Genomic DNA, 16668 nt, shown 5'->3' with positions numbered 1-16668 from the left:
TGGAGATAACCTATGGGATACCGCTTGCCTATACAGTAAACTCTCGCTAATTCGGCTCTTTTAAGATCGGGCTATTTTTTAATTCGGGCAGCGGTTACATTTGAAAAAAAGTTTGTTGTGATTTTTCAAGCTTGATTATGATTATCAAATGAATCAAATATGCTCAAATTTGGCATGGTTTGTCTTAGTTTTGATGTGATTTTGCATTATTGAGAGATTTTCATGCAATTTATATGCACATGAATAAAAAATCGTTGCATTTCAAAAAGTTTGTCGCCCGAATTTCTTTCTAATTCGGCTGACATTTCGGTCTCATATGCCGGAAGTTGAGAGAGTCTACTGTATTCGCGAAAAAGTTATACGAATTTATACAATCATCCAATACATACATATTTACGATAAATTAGAAGAAAAATTATATCAAATTGATTCACAGTCAATTGCATTAGCTATGTAATTATTGATGAGCAACTATATGAATTTGAAATAGATAGATAGATAGATAGATAGATAGATAGATAGATAGATAGATATTTTATTCATCGACAAATGCTTTAAAAGCGCAACAACATTACAGGAACAGTTACTTATTTCCCTCTATTGCGTCCACCGCCGTCTTAGCGTTGGTGACCAACCTCCAGAGGCAAACGGTGCAAATCCTCCTTCACAGGTTGTATAAGCCGTTGCAGAAAAAATCTGCTTTTAATGCTAAAACATTTCCTACAAAATTACATTAACAATAATTATGAAAGAAAAAGCAAAACAGTCAACTGCTGCTCCGTCGATTTCCGCGAATCAAAGCATTGCGAGCGATTGCGAGAGTAGTAAAAATTCAGGAAAATCATTATTCCACTGAATATTTCCTCGGAAAAATTACGACACAAATCAAGCTATAATAAATTTCATTGTCATAACTGAACTTGAAAATTTCGACAAACCTTTCCATATTATACTGCCGCTCAAATTAAAAATTAAAAGTAACGTAATCTGAAGAATACAGAATTAGACAGAAATGACTTTATTTTTGGACACTCCCACTTCCAAAGACTTCCAAGCACTTCATTTTCAGCTGTACACCACTTCCGACCCTAATATCTCTCTGGGCCCATTTATAGCTATGTAATACAATTTTGAACTTGGAATACAACGTAGAAATTGTATTACATCGTAGAAGTTGGAATACATCGTAGAAATTGTATTACATCTTTGAAGTTGGAATATCATCATCATCATCAATCATCATCATCATTTCAACCACTTATCACTATTGGGGGGCGGGAAAGTTGGAATCCAACGTAGAAATTGTAATACAATTTTGAAGTTGGAATCCAACGTAGAAATTGTAATACAATTTTGAACTTGGAATACAACGTAGAAATTGTATTACAATTTTGAACTTGGAATACAACGTAGAAATTGTATTACAATTTTGAACTTGGAATACAACGTAGAAATTGTATTACATCGTAGAAGTTGGAATACAACTTTCAAAATATCATGTCAGTGGATTCCCTATCTCCTCTCTAGGAAATCCCAGATCCTCTGGGATTTTCTTGCATATTATGCCCAAGACTCTTCAGATACCTTCCGTGGTCAGAGGATTTCTGGAGCTTCCTCCAAGAAATCCCAGATCTTTTGGGATTTTCTTGCATATTATGCCCAAGACTCTTCAGATACCTTCCGTGGTCAGAGGATTTCTGGAGCTTCCTCCAAGAAATCCCAGATCTTTTGGGATTTTCTTGCATATTATGCCCAAGACTCTTCAGATACCTTCCGTGGTCAGAGGATTTCTGGAGCTTCCTCCAAGAAATCCCAGATCTTTTGGGATTTTCTTGCATATTATGCCCAAGACTCTTCAGATACCTTCCGTGGTCAGAGGATTTCTGGAGCTTCCTCCAAGAAATCCCAGATCTTTTGGGATTTTCTTGCATATTATGCCCAAGACTCTTCAGATACCTTCCGTGGTCAGAGGATTTCTGGAGCTTCCTCCAAGAAATCCCAGATCTTTTGGGATTTTCTTGCATATTATGCCCAAGACTCTTCAGATACCTTCCGTGGTCAGAGGATTTCTGGAGCTTCCTCCAAGAAATCCCAGATCTTTTGGGATTTTCTTGCATATTATGCCCAAGACTCTTCAGATACCTTCCGTGGTCAGAGGATTTCTGGAGCTTCCTCCAAGAAATCCCAGATCTTTTGGGATTTTCTTGCATATTATGCCCAAGACTCTTCAGATACCTTCCGTGGTCAGAAGATTTCTGGAGCTTCCTCCAAGAAATCCTAGATCTTTTGGGATTTTCTTGCATATTATGCCCAAGACTCTTCAGATACCTTCCGTGGTCAGAAGATTTCTGGAGCTTCCTCCAAGAAATCCCAGATCTTTTGGGATTTTCTTGCATATTATGCCCAAGACTCTTCAGATACCTTCCGTGGTCAGAGGATTTCTGGAGCTTCCTCCAAGAAATCCCAGATCTTTTGGGATTTTCTTGCATATTATGCCCAAGACTCTTCAGATACCTTCCGTGGTCAGAGGATTTCTGGAGCTTCCTCCAAGAAATCCCAGATCTTTTGGGATTTTCTTGCATATTATGCCCAAGACTCTTCAGATACCTTCCGTGGTCAGAGGATTTCTGGAGCTTCCTCCAAGAAATCCCAGATCTTTTGGGATTTTCTTGCATATTATGCCCAAGACTCTTCAGATACCTTCCGTGGTCAGAGGATTTCTGGAGCTTCCTCCAAGAAATCCCAGATCTTTTGGGATTTTCTTGCATATTATGCCCAAGACTCTTCAGATACCTTCCGTGGTCAGAGGATTTCTGGAGCTTCCTCCAAGAAATCCCAGATCTTTTGGGATTTTCTTGCATATTATGCCCAAGACTCTTCAGATACCTTCCGTGGTCAGAGGATTTCTGGAGCTTCCTCCAAGAAATCCCAGATCTTTTGGGATTTTCTTGCATATTATGCCCAAGACTCTTCAGATACCTTCCGTGGTCAGAGGATTTCTGGAGCTTCCTCCAAGAAATCCCAGATCTTTTGGGATTTTCTTGCATATTATGCCCAAGACTCTTCAGATACCTTCCGTGGTCAGAGCATTTCTGGAGCTTCCTCCAAGAAATCCTAGATCTTTTGGGATTTTCTTGCATATTATGCCCAAGACTCTTCAGATACCTTCCGTGGTCAGAAGATTTCTGGAGCTTCCTCCAAGAAATCCCAGATCTTTTGGGATTTTCTTGCATATTATGCCCAAGACTCTTCAGATACCTTCCGTGGTCAGAGGATTTCTGGAGCTTCCTCCAAGAAATCCCAAGACTCTTCAGATACCTTCCGTGGTCAGAGGATTTCTGGAGCTTCCTCCAAGAAATCCCAGATCTTTTGGGATTTTCTTGCATATTATGCCCAAGACTCTTCAGATACCTTCCGTGGTCAGAGGATTTCTGGAGCTTCCTCCAAGAAATCCCAGATCTTTTGGGATTTTCTTGCATATTATGCCCAAGACTCTTCAGATACCTTCCGTGGTCAGAGGATTTCTGGAGCTTCCTCCAAGAAATCCCAGATCTTTTGGGATTTTCTTGCATATTATGCCCAAGACTCTTCAGATACCTTCCGTGGTCAGAGGATTTCTGGAGCTTCCTCCAAGAAATCCCAGATCTTTTGGGATTTTCTTGCATATTATGCCCAAGACTCTTCAGATACCTTCCGTGGTCAGAGGATTTCTGGAGCTTCCTCCAAGAAATCCCAGATCTTTTGGGATTTTCTTGCATATTATGCCCAAGACTCTTCAGATACCTTCCGTGGTCAGAGGATTTCTGGAGCTTCCTCCAAGAAATCCCAGATCTTTTGGGATTTTCTTGCATATTATGCCCAAGACTCTTCAGATACCTTCCGTGGTCAGAGGATTTCTGGAGCTTCCTCCAAGAAATCCCAGATCTTTTGGGATTTTCTTGCATATTATGCCCAAGACTCTTCAGATACCTTCCGTGGTCAGAGGATTTCTGGAGCTTCCTCCAAGAAATCCCAGATCTTTTGGGATTTTCTTGCATATTATGCCCAAGACTCTTCAGATACCTTCCGTGGTCAGAGGATTTCTGGAGCTTCCTCCAAGAAATCCCAGATCTTTTGGGATTTTCTTGCATATTATGCCCAAGACTCTTCAGATACCTTACGTGGTCAGAGGATTTCTGGAGCTTCCTCCAAGAAATCCCAGATCTTTTGGGATTTTCTTGCATATTATGCCCAAGACTCTTCAGATACCTTCCGTGGTCAGAGGATTTCTGGAGCTTCCTCCAAGAAATCCTAGATCTTTTGGGATTTTCTTGCATATTATGCCCAAGACTCTTCAGATACCTTCCGCGGTCAGAGGATTTCTGGAGCTTCCTCCAAGAAATCCCAGATCTTTTGGGATTTTCTTGCATATTATGCCCAAGACTCTTCAGATACCTTCCGTGGTCAGAGGATTTCTGGAGCTTCCTCCAAGAAATCCCAGATCTTTTGGGATTTTCTTGCATATTATGCCCAAGACTCTTCAGATACCTTCCGTGGTCAGAGGATTTCTGGAGCTTCCTCCAAGAAATTCCAGATCTTTTGGGATTTTCTTGCATATTATGCCCAAGACTCTTCAGATACCTTCCGTGGTCAGAGGATTTCTGGAGCTTCCTCCAAGAAATCCCAGATCTTTTGGGATTTTCTTGCATATTATGCCCAAGACTCTTCAGATACCTTCCGTGGTCAGAGGATTTCTGGAGCTTCCTCCAAGAAATCCCAGATCTTTTGGGATTTTCTTGCATATTATGCCCAAGACTCTTCAGATACCTTCCGTGGTCAGAGGATTTCTGGAGCTTCCTCCAAGAAATCCCAGATCTTTTGGGATTTTCTTGCATATTATGCCCAAGACTCTTCAGATACCTTCCGTGGTCAGAGGATTTCTGGAGCTTCCTCCAAGAAATCCCAGATCTTTTGGGATTTTCTTGCATATTATGCCCAAGACTCTTCAGATACCTTCCGTGGTCAGAGGATTTCTGGAGCTTCCTCCAAGAAATCCCAGATCTTTTGGGATTTTCTTGCATATTATGCCCAAGACTCTTCAGATACCTTCCGTGGTCAGAGGATTTCTGGAGCTTCCTCCAAGAAATCCCAGATCTTTTGGGATTTTCTTGCATATTATGCCCAAGACTCTTCAGATACCTTCCGTGGTCAGAGGATTTCTGGAGCTTCCTCCAAGAAATCCTAGATCTTTTGGGATTTTCTTGCATATTATGCCCAAGACTCTTCAGATACCTTCCGTGGTCAGAAGATTTCTGGAGCTTCCTCCAAGAAATCCCAGATCTTTTGGGATTTTCTTGCATATTATGCCCAAGACTCTTCAGATACCTTCCGTGGTCAGAGGATTTCTGGAGCTTCCTCCAAGAAATCCCAGATCTTTTGGGATTTTCTTGCATATTATGCCCAAGACTCTTCAGATACCTTCCGTGGTCAGAGGATTTCTGGAGCTTCCTCCAAGAAATCCCAGTCTTCCGTGATTTTCTTGCATATTATGCCCAAGACTCTTCAGATACCTTCCGTGGTCAGAGGATTCCTGGAGCTTCCTACAGAAATCCCAGATCTTTTGGGATTGCTTTTCTCTTCCAATTTTCCTCATTTCCAAGTGAAATTTTGCACATCTCAAGCTTGAAGGAGGCTCTAAACAGATGTAAAGTTTAAGGTCCCTATCTCTCATAGTTTCCGAGATAATCGACTTTAAAGATTTTCTGACACTTGTATGCATTTCTCGCCCAATTTTCCTCATTTCCAAGTGAAATTTTGCACATCTCAAGCTTGAAGGAGGCTCTAAACAGATGTTCAGTTTAAGGTCCCTATCTCTCATAGTTTCCGAGATAATCGACTTTAAAGATTTTCTGACACTTGTATGCATTTCTCGCCCAATTTTCCTCATTTCCAAGTGAAATTTCGCACATCTCAAGCTTGAAGGAGGCTCTAAACAGATGTACAGTTTAAGGTCCCTATCTCTCATAGTTTCCGAGATAATCGACTTTAAAGATTTTCTGACACTTGTATGCATTTCTCGCCCAATTTTCCTCATTTCCAAGTGAAATTTCGCACATCTCAAGCTTGAAGGAGGCTCTAAACAGATGTACAGTTTAAGGTCCCTATCTCTCATAGTTTCCGAGATAATCGACTTTAAAGATTTTCTGACACTTGTATGCATTTCTCGCCCAATTTTCCTCATTTCCAAGTGAAATTTCGCACATCTCAAGCTTGAAGGAGGCTCTAAACAGATGTACAGTTTAAGGTCCCTATCTCTCATAGTTTCCGAGATAATCGACTTTAAAGATTTTCTGACACTTGTATGCATTTCTCGCCCAATTTTCCTCATTTCCAAGTGAAATTTCGCACATCTCAAGCTTGAAGGAGGCTCTAAACAGATGTTCAGTTTAAGGTCCCTATCTCTCATAGTTTCCGAGATAATCGACTTTAAAGATTTTCTGACACTTGTATGCATTTCTCGCCCAATTTTCCTCATTTCCAATTGAAATTTTGCACATCTCAAGCTTGAAGGAGGCTCTAAACAGATGTAAAGTTTGAGGTCCCTATTTCTCATAGTTTCCGAGATAATCGACTTTAAAGATTTTCTGACACTTGTATGCATTTCTCGCCCAATTTTCCTCATTTCCAAGTGAAATTTCGCACATCTCAAGCTTGAAGGAGGCTCTAAACAGATGTACAGTTTAAGGTCCCTATCTCTCATAGTTTCCGAGATAATCGACTTTAAAGATTTTCTGACACTTGTATGCATTTCTCGCCCAATTTTCCTCATTTCCAAGTGAAATTTCGCACATCTCAAGCTTGAAGGAGGCTCTAAACAGATGTACAGTTTAAGGTCCCTATCTCTCATAGTTTCCGAGATAATCGACTTTAAAGATTTTCTGACACTTGTATGCATTTCTCGCCCAATTTTCCTCATTTCCAAGTGAAATTTTGCACATCTCAAGCTTGAAGGAGGCTCTAAACAGATGTAAAGTTTGAGGTCCCTATCTCTCATAGTTTCCGAGATAATCGACTTTAAAGATTTTCTGACACTTGTATGCATTTCTCGCCCAATTTTCCTCATTTCCAAGTGAAATTTCGCACATCTCAAGCTTGAAGGAGGCTCTAAACAGATGTACAGTTTAAGGTCCCTATCTCTCATAGTTTCCGAGATAATCGACTTTAAAGATTTTCTGACACTTGTATGCATTTCTCGCCCAATTTTCCTCATTTCCAAGTGAAATTTTGCACATCTCAAGCTTGAAGGAGGCTCTAAACAGATGTAAAGTTTGAGGTCCCTATCTCTCATAGTTTCCGAGATAATCGACTTTAAAGATTTTCTGACACTTGTATGCATTTCTCGCCCAATTTTCCTCATTTCCAAGTGAAATTTTGCACATCTCAAGCTTGAACGAGGCTCTAAACAGATGTAAAGTTTGAGGTCCCTATCTCTCATAGTTTCCGAGATAATCGAGATAAAAGATTTTCTGACACTTGTATGCATTTCTCGCCCAATTTTCCTCATTTCCAAGTGAAATTTTGCACATCTCAAGCTTGAAGGAGGCTCTAAACAGATGTAAAGTTTGAGGTCCCTATCTCTCATAGTTTCCGAGATAATCGACTTTAAAGATTTTCTGACACTTGTATGCATTTCTCGCCCAATTTTCCCCATTTCCAAGTGAAATTTTGCACATATCAAGCCTGAAGGAGGCTCTAAATGGATGTAAAGTTTGAGGCCTCAATTTCTCATAGTTTGGCTCCAAATGTATGTAAAGTTTGAGGCCCCTATCTCTCATAGTTTCCGAGATAATCCGAGATAAAATATTTTCAGACACTTTTATGCATTTCTCGTCCAATTTTCTTAATTTTCCAATGAAATTTTGCACATATCAAGCCTGAAAGAGGCTCCAAACGGATGTAAAGTTTGAGACCTCTATCTATCATAGTTTCCGAGATAATCGACTTTAAAGATTTTCAGACACTTTTATGCATTTCTCATCCAATTTTCTTAATTTTCAAGTGAAATTTTGCACATATCAAGCCTGAAGGAGGCTCTAAATGGATGTAAAGTTTGAGGCCTCAATTTCTCATAGTTTCCGAGATAATCGACTTTAAAGATTTTCAGACACTTTTATGGATTTGAGAAATTGAGGCCTCAAACTTTACATCCATTTAGAGCCTCCTTCAGGCTTGATATGTGCAAAATTTCACTTGAAAATTAGAAAATTGGATGAGAAATGCATAAAAGTGTCTGAAAATCTTTAAAGTCGATTATCTCGGAAACTATGATAGATAGAGGTCTCAAACTTTACATCCGTTTGGAGCCTCTTTCAGGCTTGATATGTGCAAAATTTCATTGGAAAATTAAGAAAATTGGACGAGAAATGCATAAAAGTGTCTGAAAATATTTTATCTCGGATTATCTCGGAAACTATGAGAGATAGGGGCCTCAAACTTTACATCTGTTTTAGAGCCTCCTTCAAGCTTGAGATGTGCAAAATTTCACTTGGAAATGAGGAAAATTGGAAGAGAAAAGCAATCCCAAAAGATCTGGGATTTCTGTAGGAAGCTCCAGGGAATCCTCTGACCACAGAAGGGATCTGAAGAGTCTCGGGCATAATATGCAAGAAAATCACGGAAGACTGGGATTTACTGGAGAAATCTCCAGGAATCCTCTGACCACAGAAGGTATCTGAAGAGTCTTGGGCATACTATGCAAGAAAATCCCAAAAGATCTGGTATTTCCTGGAGGAAGCTCCAGGAATCCTCTGACCACAGAAGGTATCTGAAGAGTCTTGGGCATAATATGCAAGAAAATCCCAAAAGATCTGGGATTTCCTGGAGAAAGCTCCAGGAATCCTCTGACCACAGAAGGTATCTGAAGAGTCTTGGGCATGATATGCAAGAAAATCCCAAAAGATCTGGGATTTCCTGGAGAAAGCTCCAGGAATCCTCTGACCACGGAAGGTATCTGAAGAGTCTTGGGCATAATATGCAAGAAAATCCCAAAAGATCTGGGATTTCCTGGAGAAAGCTCCAGGAATCCTCTGACCACAGAAGGTATCTGAAGAGTCTTGGGCATGATATGCAAGAAAATCCCAAAAGATCTGGGATTTCCTGGAGAAAGCTCCAGGAATCCTCTGACCACGGAAGGTATCTGAAGAGTCTTGGGCATGATATGCAAGAAAATCCCAAAAGATCTGGGATTTCCTGGAGAAAGCTCCAGGAATCCTCTGACCACGGAAGGTATCCGAAGAGTCTTGGGCATAATATGCAAGAAAATCCCAAAAGATCTGGGATTTCTTGGAGGAAGCTCCAGAAATCCTCTGACCACGGAAGGTATCTGAAGAGTCTTGGGGATAATATGCAAGAAAATCCCAAAAGATCTGGGATTTCCTGGAGAAAGCTCAAGGAATCCTCTGACCACAGAAGGTATCTGAAGAGTCTTGGGCATAATATGCAAGAAAATCCCAAAAGATCTGGGATTTCCTGGAGAAAGCTCCAGAAATCCTCTGACCACAGAAGGTATCTGAAGAGTCTTGGGCATAATATGCAAGAAAATCCCAAAAGATCTGGGATTTCCTGGAGAAAGCTCCAGGAATCCTCTGACCACGGAAGGTATCTGAAGAGTCTTGGGCATAATATGCAAGAAAATCCAAAAGATCTGGGATTTCCTGGAGAAAGCTCCAGGAATCCTCTGACCACAGAAGGTATCTGAAGAGTCTTGGGCATGATATGCAAGAAAATCCCAAAAGATCTGGGATTTCTTGGAGGAAGCTCCAGGAATCCTCTGATCACAGAAGGTATCTGAAGAGTCTTGGGCATGATATGCAAGAAAATCCCAAAAGATCTGGGATTTCCTGGAGAAAGCTCCAGGAATCCTCTGACCACGGAAGGTATCCGAAGAGTCTTGGGCATAATATGCAAGAAAATCCCAAAAGATCTGGGATTTCTTGGAGGAAGCTCCAGAAATCCTCTGACCACGGAAGGTATCTGAAGAGTCTTGGGGATAATATGCAAGAAAATCCCAAAAGATCTGGGATTTCCTGGAGAAAGCTCAAGGAATCCTCTGACCACAGAAGGTATCTGAAGAGTCTTGGGCATAATATGCAAGAAAATCCCAAAAGATCTGGGATTTCCTGGAGAAAGCTCCAGGAATCCTCTGACCACAGAAGGTATCTGAAGAGTCTTGGGCATGATATGCAAGAAAATCCCAAAAGATCTGGGATTTCCTGGAGAAAGCTCCAGGAATCCTCTGACCACGGAAGGTATCCGAAGAGTCTTGGGCATAATATGCAAGAAAATCCCAAAAAGATCTGGGATTTCTTGGAGGAAGCTCCAGAAATCCTCTGACCACGGAAGGTATCTGAAGAGTCTTGGGGATAATATGCAAGAAAATCCCAAAAGATCTGGGATTTCCTGGAGAAAGCTCCAGAAATCCTCTGACCACGGAAGGTATCTGAAGAGTCTTGGGCATAATATGCAAGAAAATCCCAAAAGATCTGGGATTTCTTGGAGGAAGCTCCAGAAATCCTCTGACCACGGAAGGTATCTGAAGAGTCTTGGGGATAATATGCAAGAAAATCCCAAAAGATCTGGGATTTCCTGGAGAAAGCTCAAGGAATCCTCTGACCACAGAAGGTATCTGAAGAGTCTTGGGCATAATATGCAAGAAAATCCCAAAAGATCTGGGATTTCCTGGAGAAAGCTCCAGGAATCCTCTGACCACAGAAGGTATCTGAAGAGTCTTGGGCATGATATGCAAGAAAATCCCAAAAGATCTGGGATTTCCTGGAGAAAGCTCCAGGAATCCTCTGACCACAGAAGGTATCCGAAGAGTCTTGGGCATAATATGCAAGAAAATCCCAAAAGATCTGGGATTTCTTGGAGGAAGCTCCAGAAATCCTCTGACCACGGAAGGTATCTGAAGAGTCTTGGGGATAATATGCAAGAAAATCCCAAAAGATCTGGGATTTCCTGGAGAAAGCTCCAGAAATCCTCTGACCACGGAAGGTATCTGAAGAGTCTTGGGCATAATATGCAAGAAAATCCCAAAAGATCTGGGATTTCTTGGAGGAAGCTCCAGAAATCCTCTGACCACGGAAGGTATCTGAAGAGTCTTGGGATAATATGCAAGAAAATCCCAAAAGATCTGGATTTCTTGGAGAAAGCTCCAGGAATCCTCTGACCACAGAAGGTATCTGAAGAGTCTTGGGCATAATATGCAAGAAAATCCCGAAAGATCTGGGATATCCTGGAGAAAGCTCCAGGAATCCTCTGACCACGGAAGGTATCTGAAGAGTCTTGGGCATAATATGCAAGAAAATCCCAAAAGATCTGGGATTTCTTGGAGGAAGCTCCAGAAATCCTCTGACCACGGAAGGTATCTGAAGAGTCTTGGGCATAATATGCAAGAAAATCCCAAAAGATCTGGGATTTCTTGGAGGAAGCTCCAGAAATCCTCTGACCACGGAAGGTATCTGAAGAGTCTTGGGCATAATATGCAAGAAAATCCCAAAAGATCTAGGATTTCTTGGAGAAAGCTCCAGAAATCCTCTGACCACGGAAGGTATCTGAAGAGTCTTGGGCATAATATGCAAGAAAATCCCAAAAGATCTGGGATTTCTTGGAGGAAACTCCAGAAATCCTCTGACCACGGAAGGTATCTGAAGAGTCTTGGGCATAATATGCAAGAAAATCCCAAAAGATCTGGGATTTCTTGGAGGTAGCTCCAGAAATCCTCTGACCACGGAAGGTATCTGAAGAGTCTTGGGCATAATATGCAAGAAAATCCCAAAAGATCTAGGATTTCTTGGAGGAAGCTCCAGAAATCCTCTGACCACGGAAGGTATCTGAAGAGTCTTGGGCATAATATGCAAGAAAATCCCAAAGATCTGGGATTTCTTGGAGGAAGCTCCAGAAATCCTCTGACACGAAGGTATCTGAAGAGTCTTGGGCATAATATGCAAGAAAATCCCAAAAGATCTGGGATTTCTTGGAGGAAGCTCCAGAAATCCTCTGACCACGGAAGGTATCTGAAGAGTCTTGGGCATAATATGCAAGAAAATCCCAAAAGATCTGGGATTTCTTGGAGGAAGCTCCAGAAATCCTCTGACCACGGAAGGTATCTGAAGAGTCTTGGGCATAATATGCAAGAAAATCCCAAAAGATCTGGGATTTCTTGGAGGAAGCTCCAGAAATCCTCTGACCACAGAAGGTATCTGAAGAGTCTTGGGCATAATATGCAAGAAAATCCCAAAAGATCTGGGATTTCTTGGAGGAAGCTCCAGAAATCCTCTGACCACGGAAGGTATCTGAAGAGTCTTGGGCATAATATGCAAGAAAATCCCAAAAGATCTGGGATTTCTTGGAGGAAGCTCCAGAAATCCTCTGACCACGGAAGGTATCTGAAGAGTCTTGGGCATAATATGCAAGAAAATCCAAAAGATCTGGGATTTCTTGGAGGAAGCTCCAGAAATCCTCTGACCACGGAAGGTGAAGAGTCATGGGCATAATATGCAAGAAAATCCCAAAAGATCTGGGATTTCTTGGAGGAAGCTCCAGAAATCCTCTGACCACGGAAGGTATCTGAAGAGTCTTGGGCATAATATGCAAGAAAATCCCAAAAGATCTGGGATTTCTTGAGGAAGCTCCAGAAATCCTCTGACCACGGAAGGTATCTGAAGAGTCTTGGGCATAATATGCAAGAAAATCCCAAAAGATCTAGGATTTCTTGGAGGAAGCTCCAGAAATCCTCTGACCACGGAAGGTATCTGAAGAGTCTTGGGCATAATATGCAAGAAAATCCCAAAAGATCTGGGATTTCTTGGAGGAAGCTCCAGAAATCCTCTGACCACGGAAGGTATCTGAAGAGTCTTGGGCATAATATGCAAGAAAATCCCAAAAGATCTGGATTTCTTGGAGGAAGCTCCAGAAATCCTCTGACCCACGGAAGGTATCTGAAGAGTCTTGGGCATAATATGCAAGAAAATCCCAAAAGATCTGGGATTTCTTGGAGGAAGCTCCAGAAATCCTCTGACCACGGAAGGTATCTGAAGAGTCTTGGGCATAATATGCAAGAAAATCCCAAAAGATCTGGGATTTCTTGGAGGAAGCTCCAGAAATCCTCTGACCACGGAAGGTATCTGAAGAGTCTTGGGCATAATATGCAAGAAAATCCCAAAAGATCTGGGATTTCTTGGAGGAAGCTCCAGAAATCCTCTGACCACGGAAGGTATCTGAAGAGTCTTGGGCATAATATGCAAGAAAATCCCAAAAGATCTGGGATTTCTTGGAGGAAGCTCCAGAAATCCTCTGACCACGGAAGGTATCTGAAGAGTCTTGGGCATAATATGCAAGAAAATCCCAAAAGATCTGGGATTTCTTGGAGGAAGCTCCAGAAATCCTCTGACCACGGAAGGTATCTGAAGAGTCTTGGGCATAATATGCAAGAAAATCCCAAAAGATCTGGATTTCTTGGAGGAAGCTCCAGAAATCCTCTGACCACGGAAGGTATCTGAAGAGTCTTGGGCATAATATGCAAGAAAATCCCAAAAGATCTGGGATTTCTTGGAGGAAGCTCCAGAAATCCTCTGACCACGAAGGTATCTGAAGAGTCTTGGGCATAATATGCAAGAAAATCCCAAAAGATCTGGGATTTCTTGGAGGAAGCTCCAGAAATCCTCTGACCACAGAAGGTATCTGAAGAGTCTTGGGCATAATATGCAAGAAAATCCCCAAAAGATCTAGGATTTCTTGGAGGAAGCTCCAGAAATCCTCTGACCACGGAAGGTATCTGAAGAGTCTTGGGCATAATATGCAAGAAAATCCCAAAAGATCTGGGATTTTCTTGGAGGAAGCTCCAGAAATCCTCTGACCACGGAAGGTATCTGAAGAGTCTTGGGCATAATATGCAAGAAAATCCCAAAAGATCTGGGATTTCTTGGAGGAAGCTCCAGAAATCCTCTGACCACGGAGGTATCTGAAGAGTCTTGGGCATAATATGCAAGAAAATCCCAAAAGATCTGGGATTTCTTGGAGGAAGCTCCAGAAATCCTCTGACCACAGAAGGTATCTGAAGAGTCTTGGGCATAATATGCAAGAAAATCCCAAAAGATCTGGGATTTCTTGGAGGAAGCTCCAGAAATCCTCTGACCACGGAAGGTATCTGAAGAGTCTTGGGCATAATATGCAAGAAAATCCCAAAAGATCTGGGATTTCTTGAGGAAGCTCCAGAAATCCTCTGACCACGGAAGGTATCTGAAGAGTCTTGGGCATAATATGCAAGAAAATCCCAAAAGATCTAGGATTTCTTGGAGGAAGCTCCAGAAATCCTCTGACCACGGAAGGTATCTGAAGAGTCTTGGGCATAATATGCAAGAAAATCCCAAAAGATCTGGGATTTCTTGGAGGAAGCTCCAGAAATCCTCTGACCACGGAAGGTATCTGAAGAGTCTTGGGCATAATATGCAAGAAAAATCCCAAAAGATCTAGGATTTCTTGGAGGAAGCTCCAGAAATCCTCTGACCACGGAAGGTATCTGAAGAGTCTTGGGCATAATATGCAAGAAAATCCCAAAAGATCTGGGATTTCTTGGAGGAAGCTCCAGAAATCCTCTGACCACGGAAGGTATCTGAAGAGTCTTGGGCATAATATGCAAGAAAATCCCAAAAGATCTGGGATTTCTTGGAGGAAGCTCCAGAAATCCTCTGACCACGGAAGGTATCTGAAGAGTCTTGGGCATAATAAGCAAGAAAATCCCAAAAGATCTAGGATTTCTTGGAGGAAGCTCCAGAAATCCTCTGACCACGGAAGGTATCTGAAGAGTCTTGGGCATAATATGCAAGAAAATCCCAAAAGATCTGGGATTTCTTGGAGGAAGCTCCAGAAATCCTCTGACCACGGAAGGTATCTGAAGAGTCTTGGGCATAATATGCAAGAAAATCCCAAAAGATCTGGGATTTCTTGGAGGAAGCACCAGAAATCCTCTGACCACGGAAGGTATCTGAAGAGTCTTGGGCATAATATGCAAGAAAATCCCAGAGGATCTGGGATTTCCTAGAGAGGAGATAGGGAATCCACTGACATGATATTTTGAAAGTTGTATTCCAACTTCTACGATGTAATACAATTTCTACGTTGTATTCCAAGTTCAAAATTGTAATACAATTTCTACGTTGTATTCCAACTTCAAAATTCCAAGTAAAATTACAATTTCTACGTTGGTATTCTACAACTTCCCCGCCCCCCAATAGTGATAAGTGGTTGAAATGATGATGATGATTGATGATGATGATGATATTCCAACTTCAAAGATGTAATACAATTTCTACGATGTATTCCAACTTCTACGATGTAATACAATTTCTACGTTGTATTCCAAGTTCAAAATTGTATTACATAGCTATAAATGGGCCCTTATTTATCATTTACAGCTGGAGATTGATTCTCCAGTAGTGTCTTGGGTAAAATATAAATAAAACTCATTCGGCATTTATACGCACGCAACTATGGATTAGGGTCGAAGGAACACCTCTTTGACAAGGAACTTCTATTGACACTTTAGTAAAAATGATGAAATATATTTAATGTAGGGTAAGTGTGCCAAATTTCGGCATAGTTGCATATAAGCACCGGAGTCCTAAGTTTGAAATGCAATATTTTTAATTCATATTGATATTTTTTTGTTGCTTCCTTTTCGTGAGGGTTGTGTGGAACCTTGAAGACTAGTTTATCATCTTTGTTTTCTGTAAATCACTTCCTAAAATATTGAAAATTAATAAAAATATGGACATTGCTTTGGGTAGTATTCCGGCCACTTTGTGTGAAATACCGGCCACCTTTTCTGACCACCTTTTGTGACGCAACGGATAGAAAATTTAAAAACGTCAAATGGAACAAGTTTAATATTTAGTTTAATACGTTTTATATGACCTACAAGCCTTGAGATCTTACGTGTAATTTGTCCTGAAGACCTGAAGAGTAGCATCTCAAATTTACGCGCAGATTCCCGTAGCAATTTGCCTTTCCTGAACTCTTCCAAGGCCTTTTCCACATCATTTTTTTCATTGAAGCGATGGTTTTTTTTTTCTCTGGACATTGTAGAACTCAGAAATTGAAAAAAAAACACAAAATGAAAAAGAAATTTAGGAAAGCAAAAGATGTTGCCGGAATAGGCAACACTACCTCACCGGAAGGACGCTCACAAAGTATATACCTTTTTACGCGAAATACAAGATCCAGCTGGGAAATTTCACCCGAAATTTAAACAGAAACAATCTTTAATGAAAACTAATCAATTTTCATGAAAAACACCGAAGGAAAAAATTTTGCACTTCACCACAAATTGTAAGACTGCTAGAATGCACAATCGATCTGTCACATTTTTTGTAAGACTCTTTCCACACTAAGTTTTTACAACACAATTTAAATTCGAATTATACCTAAAATTTAACGGTCTTTGTGTTAATACATCCTAAAATGAATAAATATTTAAAAGCAAAATGAATTCATTTACTATTCGAAGATAACATACATAATTTTAATTATTTTATTTCCATGGCCGAAATTACACTCAAAGTGGCCGATATTAGAAGCTGGCCGAAATTTGGCACACTACCCCTATCTGGTAAAATGCAAGTAATATGATGT

This window comes from Phlebotomus papatasi, chromosome 2 (genome assembly GCF_024763615.1).
Source record: "Phlebotomus papatasi isolate M1 chromosome 2, Ppap_2.1, whole genome shotgun sequence".
In the NCBI taxonomy this organism is placed as follows: Eukaryota; Metazoa; Arthropoda; class Insecta; order Diptera; family Psychodidae; genus Phlebotomus; species Phlebotomus papatasi.
This window is presented reverse-complemented; position numbering follows the sequence as displayed.